We start from the raw sequence: 10,078 nt of genomic DNA, 5'->3' as shown, positions 1-10,078 counted from the left end.
GACATTTCACTTGCTCTGAACACATTGAACTTATGTTTTAGATCCACAACCAACTCGACTTCTGAAAAAGTCAACTTTTAAAAGTCAAGGTAAAAATAATCACTTTGATAAAACTATCATAATAAACAAATCCAGTGTGAATAAAATAGAATACATAGGGTAAAATACAATTTCAAGAAAACCATTGCCTTAATATTTTAAAGAATACAGAAATAAAATGTTTAAAATTATAAGTAGTTACATTTGAATCAGGGTAAATAATAGCATTATAATAAGTGGTACAATTAAAACAGGTCTTCTTTAATCCCTTTGCTACATATAAGTTAGTCATATATAATATGTGTCACATGTAACTGTATAATATAAATATTAAAGAATACAATATAAAATATGCATGTTTTAAGAGACAAAAATCTCACTGTGGTAGCTTTAAATTATACAAATCTGGCTAATTGATTTTATTTCTTATTTTTTAAATCAATAATTAAATGTAGATTTTGAAAATTGATTAAAAGTTATGATATATTTTACTCTGAAATTTTGTGGACCATAAAATTAAATGTAACTTGGTTAATACCAGGCAGTTTTCTTTTCACAAGTAGTATAATTGAAGCCTCTATTCTAAAATATCTGAAAATCATTATAAAGCAATATTTAGTTTCTTCCAAACAGGGCGGTTTTAGTTGCTTTTAACCATTTTTTCTTAACATACAATTTCATGGTTATTAGGTAATATGACTTGAATACCCTGCATGGTAATACTTCTAACTGGACACCTGAGGTGTGTTTGAGATGTAGTACCCTCTTCTGGAAGAGGTGATTATTCTCCATGAAAATGAAAAAGATGTTACATTGACATCTGTTGCTTCAAATGAATAATAGATAAATGAACTACCTAGGCAAGAAGAGTAAATGGAAATGCTTGGGCATCTCTTTTCTTGTAATTTAATCTTATAACATCTCTGTAGTGTCATCTGAATGCAGATTGAAGCTAAACTTGTTGAGGGTTCTGAAATTCAGGGTTTATATACTATTTTGTTCTCCAGTATATTTCTAAATTTCATAAATAACTTGAGAGGCCCTACTCACATCACTTTCTCAATAAAAGCAGAGAAAAATCTAAAATAGTTTAGTGGGGGAATGTAGGCAGTAAAAGGATAACACTGAAAATTAAGATATGAATTTAAAAGATTTTTAGATACTTTCCAGCATGTTTTTTTTTGATACTATGACACTGAATATTTGCATCATATTGAAGATTATAGACTGAATCTTCTACATAATAATTCCAGAAAAAAACAAGAATCGAACATTGTCAGATCAGCCCACTGGCAATTCCAATACCCAGGTGTACAAACCTCATTTACTTGAAGAACGGCCTTTCTCTTGAATTAAATGATGATGCGATTTGAATAAGGTACCCAAATCATCACCATTCCAGCCCACATAATGTGTCTTTGTAAAGGATCATAATGAGTCACCAAAGACACAATACCAGAAAGGCTCTTTGGTTCAGAAATCATATGCTCAACCAGACCATGAAACAAGTGATTGTAAATATGGCATATGCTTGACAAGCCATGGAACACCAGCTGGGCTCTGCTTCCTCCAAGAAGCTCCAGCTAGGTGGTGGTATGGCATCCTTCCAATGGCAACAGTTTCCTTTAGGCTTCCACAGAGTCGGAAGAGTGTGGGCCCCTCCTGGTTCATTAGATCCGCATGGTCATTATACAGACAGATATTGTAAGTAAAAGTTGAGGGTGACCCTAGTCTGATGTTACCCCACAGGCTATTCTTTGTTGTCTTTCAAGTCTACCCATTCCCACAGCCAGTTTGCAGATTCCTGGTCACTCTGACTTTAACTTTGTTTTTGATGACAAAATATTCAGGTTCCACAACTATTCAGAGTCAACCCTGTGCCTCTTTTGACCTTAGGTAACTTAAATCTATTCCCTTATTTCCTTCCTCAGCCTCTTTAAAAAAAGAAAAGAAAAGAAAACTTAATAGAACCTTGAATTTCCTCTATTGCAAATTCTTAGGGTTTCTGTCAAAAGAGATTTGAAATACAACATGAAATGATGTACTCACATTCCTCACCACCATCTCCAAATAACTGAATTACATAAATAAAACATTATATGAAAAGTGCTTTGCTACAATTTATGGGAGGTAAATTTAAGAAGAGCTGGCCCATTGCAGGAAAATTCAACTTATCTTTTCCTGATCCTTTTATTTAATATAGGGAGAGAAATTTATGGCAGTTAAAAAAAAATCTATTACTGTTTCTCATAACTGAATCCATTATTTTCTCCATGATCCATCAGGTAAAACAAGAATAATAGATTGCTTTGACAGAACCTTGAACATAAATGTCCCCAAGAATCAAACACAGCAAGTTAAATGGGTTTCAGGTTGTATTAAAACAGGAAAAGATAAACTTCTTTTCATATTTCAAAATCAGATATTACTAAAAAATTTATTATTAGCTACTAAAAAACAAACTATAGAGTAGCTGAATTTGCACATTGAAATGGGAATATTTCTATTCATTTCTATATGTGCATAAGAAAATTAAACATGAAGAAATGAATTCAAAGAAAAGAACTATTTTCTTTCCATTTATGCTAACTAGTTATTTATAATTTACTCCTTGATTGCATTAGACGACTTTAAATAAACAAGTTGTTCTATACACAGTCAACTAATTTAAAAGATTAGTCTTGATCTTATCTTAGAAATAGTTTCTGTTTATAAAGGAATCAAGGGGTTCTATAATCTTTAGCTTTGCACGACCCATTTCATTCCAAGGTCTTCAGGAAAGTTTGGGTATATATGCACACATCTGCCTGGAATACACACACACACACACACACATACATCACATAAACACACAAAAATAAATATATACAGACTCACATACATGCATGTATATATTTAGAGAGAGAAAGAAGGGAGATGAGGTGATGATGATAGATGGGTAGATAGATAGATACAGAGATAGATAATTCTAATTGTTAACTCATCTCAGGGAATTTTCTCCTTAATGAACACCTCTCCAGCATCTCATATTCTCTACTTTTATTCAGATAAGCCAACCTCCCAACTTATCTCTGAAGAAGGTGACCACATTCCCAGATTCAGAGTCAGAACTTACTCCAATCCAATCAGCACATAGCATTCACATTAAGCCTATTATTGGTCCATGGCTGGGCATAGGACAAGTTTGCCAGAACACAAAAATGAAAATAATTCTTAATCCAAGCTTGGGATGGAGATTTTCCATTTTCTCTTGCCAGATGAGGAGAAGAGAACGCAGAACCCCTGTTTTGCCATTGACAGCCATCTGTGACCCTGGGAAGGAGGGCAATGCTGATGGCAGAGGGAGGTTTGGAAAGGACATGGGTCTTTGTTGACATCATTGAACTGTTAATGATATTGCGCCTGAAGCCCTCCCTACTTCCTGTCTCCCAGTTAAAAGAGTTTACAGATTTACTTCTTGTTTAATCTACTTTGAATTTGGGTTTCCGTAACTGTTTAGATAGGCACTTCTCCTTTAAAGAAAGGTATGAAAATATACTCAAAATATCCTGCTTTCTCGTGGCTTGTTTCATTCCTATTGCTTTACACTGGAAGATTTTTGAATAGATATTTGATTTTGAAACCACCTTGGAAAAGTCTACCTAGTTATCTAATGAGACAGGTAATTTGATACATTCATTGTTTAAAAAAACGATAACTTTGTTACAAAGGTTAATGCAAACTTAAGATGAATAAAAACACTCTTATCCTATCAGACCAAAAAAAAAAGTTTCATAACCAAGTTTAGACATTATTCCTAGCCTCTAGTTCTGAAATAGAGTTTGACCTATTTTGTAGTCCATTTAAAACTCTGGTCCGATTGCTGGCAAGATGGCCTAATAGGAACAGCCCTGGTCTGCAGCTCCCAGCAAGATCAATGCCGAAGGCGGGTGATTTCTGCATTTCCAACTGAGGTACCTGGTTTATCTCAGTGGGACTGGTTGGACAGTGGGTGCAGCCCACGGAGGGCCAGCTGAAGCAGGGTGGGGTGTCACCTCACCCGGGAAGCACAGGGGGTCAGGCAACTACCTCCCCTACCCAAGGGAAGCCATGAGGGACTGTACCTGAGGAACGGTGCACTCTGGCCCAGATACTGCACTTTTCCCTTGGTCTTCGAAACCCGCAGACCAGGAGATTCCCTCTGTTGCCTACGCCACTGGGGCCCTGGGTGTCAAGCACAAAACTGGGCAGCCATTTGGGCAGACACTAAACTAGCCACAGGAGTTTTATTTTCCATACCCCAGTGGCACCTGGAATGCCAGTGAGGCAGAACCGTTCACTCCCCTGGAAGCGGGGATGAAGCCAGGGAGCCAAGTGGTCTGGTTTGGCGGGTCCCACCCCCATGGAGCCCAGCAAGCTAAGATTCACTGGCTTGAAATCCTCACTGCAAGCACAGCAGTCTGAGGTCGACCTGGAACACTTGAGCTTGGAGGGAGGAGGGGTGCTGCCATTGCTGAGGCTTGAGTAGGCATTTTACCCTCACAGTCTAAACAAAGCTGCCTGGAAGTTCGAACTGGGTAGAGCCCGCCACAACTCAGCAAGGCCGCTGTGGCCAGACTGCCTCTCTAAGTTCCTCCTCTCTGGGCAGGGCATCTCTGAAAAACAGGCAGCAGCCCCAGTCAGAGGCTAATAGATAAAACCCCATCTCCCTGGGACAGATCACCTGGGGGAAGGGGTGACTGTGGATGCAGCTTCAGCAGTCTTAAATATCCCAGCTGCTAGCTCTGAAGAGAGTAGTGGATTTCCCAGCACAGTGCTCGAGCTCTGGTAAGGGTCAGACTGCCTCCTCAAGTGTGTCCCTGACCTCCGTGTATCCTGACTGGGGGATATCTCCCAGTAGAGGCTAACAGACACCTCATACAGGAGAGCTCTGGCTGGCATCTGGTGGGTGCCCCTCTGGGACGAAGTTTCCAGAGGAAAGAACAAGAAGCAATCTTTGCTGTTCTGCAGCCTCCGCTGGTGATACCCAGGCAAACAGGGTCTGGAGTGGAACTCCAGCAAACTCCAGCAGACCTACAGCAGAGGGGACTGACTCTTAGAAGGAAAACTAACAAGCAGGAAGAAATACCATGTCCACTCAGGGACCCCATCTGAACATCACCAGGATCAAAGACCAAATGTAGGTAAATCCAAGAAGATGAGGAGAAACCAGCAAAAAAGGCTGAAAGTTGAAAAAAACAGAATGCCTCTTCTCCTCCAAAGGATCACTACTCCTCGCCAGCAAGGAAATAAAACTGGACGGAGAATGAGTTTGACAGACGGACAGAACTAGGCCTCAGAAGATGGGTAATAACAAACTCCTTCAAGCTAAAGGAGCATGTTCTAACCCAATGCAAGGAAGCTAAGAACACTGTAAAAAGTTTAGAGGAATTGCTAGCTAGAATAACCAGTATAGCGAAGCACATAAATGACCTGATGGAGCTGAAAAACACAGCACGAGAACTTCATGAAGCATACACAACTATAAATAGCCAAATCGATAAAGCGCAAGAAAGGATATCAGAGACTGAAGATCAACTTAATGAAATAAAGGAGAAGACAAGATTAGAGAAAGAAAGAAAGAATGAAAAGGAACTAGTAAAGCCTCCAAGAAATATGGGATTATGTGAAAACACCAAGTCTATGTTTGACTGGTGTACCTGAAAGTGACTGGGAGAATGGAACCAAGTTGGTAAACACTCTTCAGGATATTATCCAAGAGGACATCCCCAACCTAGCAAGACAGGTTAATATTCAAATTAAGGAAATACAGAGAACACCACAAAGATACTCCTTGAGCACAGCAACCCCAAGACACATAATCGTCATATTCACCAGGTTGAAATGAAGGAAAAAAACTGTGAAGGGCAGCCAGAGAGAAAGGTCGGGCTACCCACAAAGGGAAGTCCATCAGACTAACAGAGGATCTCTCTGCAGAAACCTTACAAGCCAAAATAGAGTGGGGGCCAATATTCAACATGCTTAAAGAAAAGAATTTTCAACCCCTCATTTCATATCCAACCAAACTAAGTTTCATAAGCAAAGGAGAAATAAAATCCTTTACAGACAAGCAAATGCTGAGAAATTTTGTCACCACCAGGCCTGCCTTACAAAAGCTCCTGAAGGAAGCACTAAACATGCAAAGAAACAATCAATATCAGCCACTGCAAAAACGTGCCAAATTGTAAAGACCATCAACACTATAAAGAAACTGCATCAACTTTCAGGCAAAATAACCAGCTAGCATCATATGACAGGATCAAATTCACACATAACAATACTAACCTTAAATGTAAACAGGCTGAATGCCCCAAGTAAAAGACACAGAATGGCAAATTGGATAAAGACTCAAGACTCATCAGTGTGCTGTATTCAGGAGACTCGTCTCACATGCAAAGACACACATAGGCTCAAGATAAAGGGATGGAGGAATATTTACCAAGCAAAAGGAAAGCAGAAAAAAAAGCAGGGGTTGCAATCCTAGTCTCTGATAAAACAGACTAAAGTTTAAATCAACAAAAATCAAAAGAGACAAAAAAGGGCATTACATAATGGTAAAGGGATCAATGCAACAAGAATAGCTAACTATCCTAAATATATATACATCAAATACAGGAGCACCCAGATTCATAAAGCAAGTTCTTAGAGAACTACAAAGAGACCTAGACTCCCACACCGTAATAGTGGGAAGTTTTCACAGCCTGCTGTCAATATTAGACAGATAAATGAGACAGAAAATTAACAAAGATATTTAAGACTTGAACTCGGCTCTGGACCAAGTGGACCTAACAGACATCTACAGAATTCTCCATCCCATATCAACAGAATATACATTCTTCTCAGCACCTCATCACACTTATTCTAAAAGTGATCACATAATTGGAAGCAAAACACTACTCAGAAAACGCAAAAGAATGGAAGTCATAACAAACAGGCTCTCAGACCACACTGCAATCAAATTAGAACTCAGGATTAAGAAACTGACACAAAACCTCACAACTGCTTGGAAACTGAACAACCTGCTCCTGAATGACTACTGGGTAAATAACAAAATGAAGGCAGAAATAAAGATGTTCTTTGAAAACAATGAGAACAAAGACACAATGTACCAGAATCTCTGGAACACATTGAAAGCAGTGTGTAGAGGGAAATTAATAGCACTAACTGCCCACACGAGAATCAGGAAAGATCTAAAACTGACACCCTGATATCACAATTAAAAGTACTAGAGAAGCAAGAGCAAACAAATTCAAAAGCTAGCAGAAGACAAGAAATAATTAAGATCAGAGCAGAACTGAAGGATATAGAGACATGAAAAACATTTCAAAAAAATCAATGAATCCAGGATCTGATTTTTTGAAAATATCAACAAAAGAGATAGAACACTAGCCAGACTAAAAAGAAGAAAAGAGAGAAGAATCAAACAGACACAATAAAAAATGATAAAGAGGAGATCACCACTGACCCCACAGAAACACAAAATACCATCAGAGATTACCATAAATACCTCTAAGCAAATACACTAGAAAATCTAGAAGAAATGGATAAATTCCTGGACACATACACCCTCCCAAGACTAAACCAGGAAGAAGTTGAATCCCTAAATAGACTAATAACAAGTTCTGAAATTGAGGCAGTAATTAATAGCCTACCAACTAGAAAAATTCCAGGACCAAACAGATTCACAGCCGAATCCTACCAGAGGTCCAAAGAGGTACAAAGCTAGTACCATTCTTTCTGAAAATATTCCAAACAATAGGAAAAGAGGGACTCCTCTCTAACTTATTTTATGAGGCCAGCATCATCCTGAGACCAAAACCTGACAGAGACACACACACACATACAAAGAGAAAATTTCAGGCCAATATCCCTGATGAACATTGATGCGAAAATCCTCAACAAAATACTGGCAAACCGAATGCAGCAGCACATCAAAAAGCTTATCCACCACGATCAAGTTGGCTTCATCCCTGGGACGCAAGGCTGGTTCAACATACACAAATCAATAAACACAATCCATCACATAAACAAAACCAATGACAAAAACCACATGATTATCTCAATAGATGCAGAAAAGGCCTTTGATAAAATTCAACACCCCTTCATACTAAAAACTCTCAATAAACTAGGTATTGATGGAACGTATCTCAAAATAATAAGACAGATTTATGACAAAACCACAGCCAATATCATACTGAATGGGCAAAAGCTGGAAGCATTCCCTTTGAAAACTGGCACAAGACAAGGATGCCCTCTCTCACCGCTCCTATTCAACATAGTATTGAAAGTTCTGGCCAGGGCAATCAGGCAAGAGAAAGAAAGGGTACTCAAATAGGAAAAGAGGAAGCCAAATTGTCTCTGTTTGCAGATGATATAATTGTATAAGTAGGAAACCCCACCATCTCAGCCCAAAATCTCCTTAAGCTGATAAACAACTTCAGCAAAGTCTCAGGATACAAAATCAATGTGCAAAAATCACATGCATTCCTATATGCCAATAACAGAGAGCCAAATCATGAGTGAACTCCCATTCACAATTGCTGCAAAGAGAATAAGATACCTAGAAATACAACTTACAATAGATGCGAAGGACCTCTTCAAGGAGAACTACAAACCACTGCCAAAGGAAATAAGAGAGGATAAAAATAAATTGAAAAACATTCCATGCTCATGGATAGGAAGAATCAATATTGTGAAAATGGCCATATTGCCCAAGGCAATTTATATATTCAATGCTATCCCCATCAAACTACCATTGACTTTCTTCACAGAATTGGAAAAAACTACTTTAAACTTCATATGGAATCAAAAAAGAGCCTGCATAGCCAAGACAATCCTAAGCAAAAAGAACAAAGTTGTAGGCATCATGCTACCTGATTTCAAACTATATCACAAGCCTACAGTAAACAAAACAGCATGGTAGTGGTACCAAAACAAATATATAGACCAATGGAACAGAACAGAGGCCTCAGAAATAACACCACACATCTACAACCATCTGATTTTGATAAACCTGACAAAAACAAGCAATGGGGAAAGGATTTCCTATTTAATAAATGGTGTTGGGAAAACTGGCTAGCATATGCAGAAAACCGAAACTGGACCCCTTCCTTACACCTTATACAAAAATTAACTCAAGATGGATTAAAGACTTAAACATAAGATCTAAAACCATAAAAAACTTAGAAGAAAGCCTAGGTAATACCATTCAGGACATAGGCATGGGAAAAGATGTCATGACTAAAACACAAAAACCAATGGCAACAAAAGCCTAAATTGATAAATGGGATCTAATTAAACTAAAGAGCTTCTAGGCAGCAAAAGAAACTATCATCAGAGTAAACAGTCCACCTACAGAATGGGAGAAAATTTTTGCAAGCTATCCATATGACAAAGGGCTAATACCAAGAATCTACAAGGAACATAAACAAACTTACAAGAAAAAAACAGACAACTCCATAAAAAGTGCGTGAAGGATTTGAACAGACACTTTTCAAAAGAAGACATTTATGCAGCCAACAGACATATGAAAAAAAGCTCATCATCACTGATCATTAGAGAAATCCAAATCAAAACCACAGTGAGATACCATCTCACACCAGTTAGAATGGAGATCATTAAAAAGTCAGGAAACAACAGATGCTGAAGAGGATATGGAGAAATAAGAACACCTTTACACTGTTGGTGGGAGTGTAAATCAGTTCAACCATTGTGGAGGACAGTCTAGCAATTCCTCAAGGATCTAGAACTAAAAATACCATTTGACCCAGCAATTCCATTACTGGGTATATACCCAAAGGATTATAAATCATTCTACTATAAAGACACATGCACATGCATGTTTATTGCAGCACTATTCACAATAGAAAAGACTTGGAACCAACCCAAACGCCCATTAATGATAGACTGGATAAAGAAAATGTGGCACATATATATAATGGAATACTATGCAGCCATAAAAAAGGGTGAGCTCATGTCATTTGCAGGGACATGGATGAAGCTGGAAACAATCATTCTCAGC

This window comes from Rhinopithecus bieti, unplaced genomic scaffold, assembly GCF_001698545.2.
Source record: "Rhinopithecus bieti isolate Rb0 unplaced genomic scaffold, ASM169854v2 scaffold_4829, whole genome shotgun sequence".
Taxonomy (NCBI): domain Eukaryota; kingdom Metazoa; phylum Chordata; class Mammalia; order Primates; family Cercopithecidae; genus Rhinopithecus; species Rhinopithecus bieti.
Note: the sequence above shows the minus strand (reverse complement) of the source record.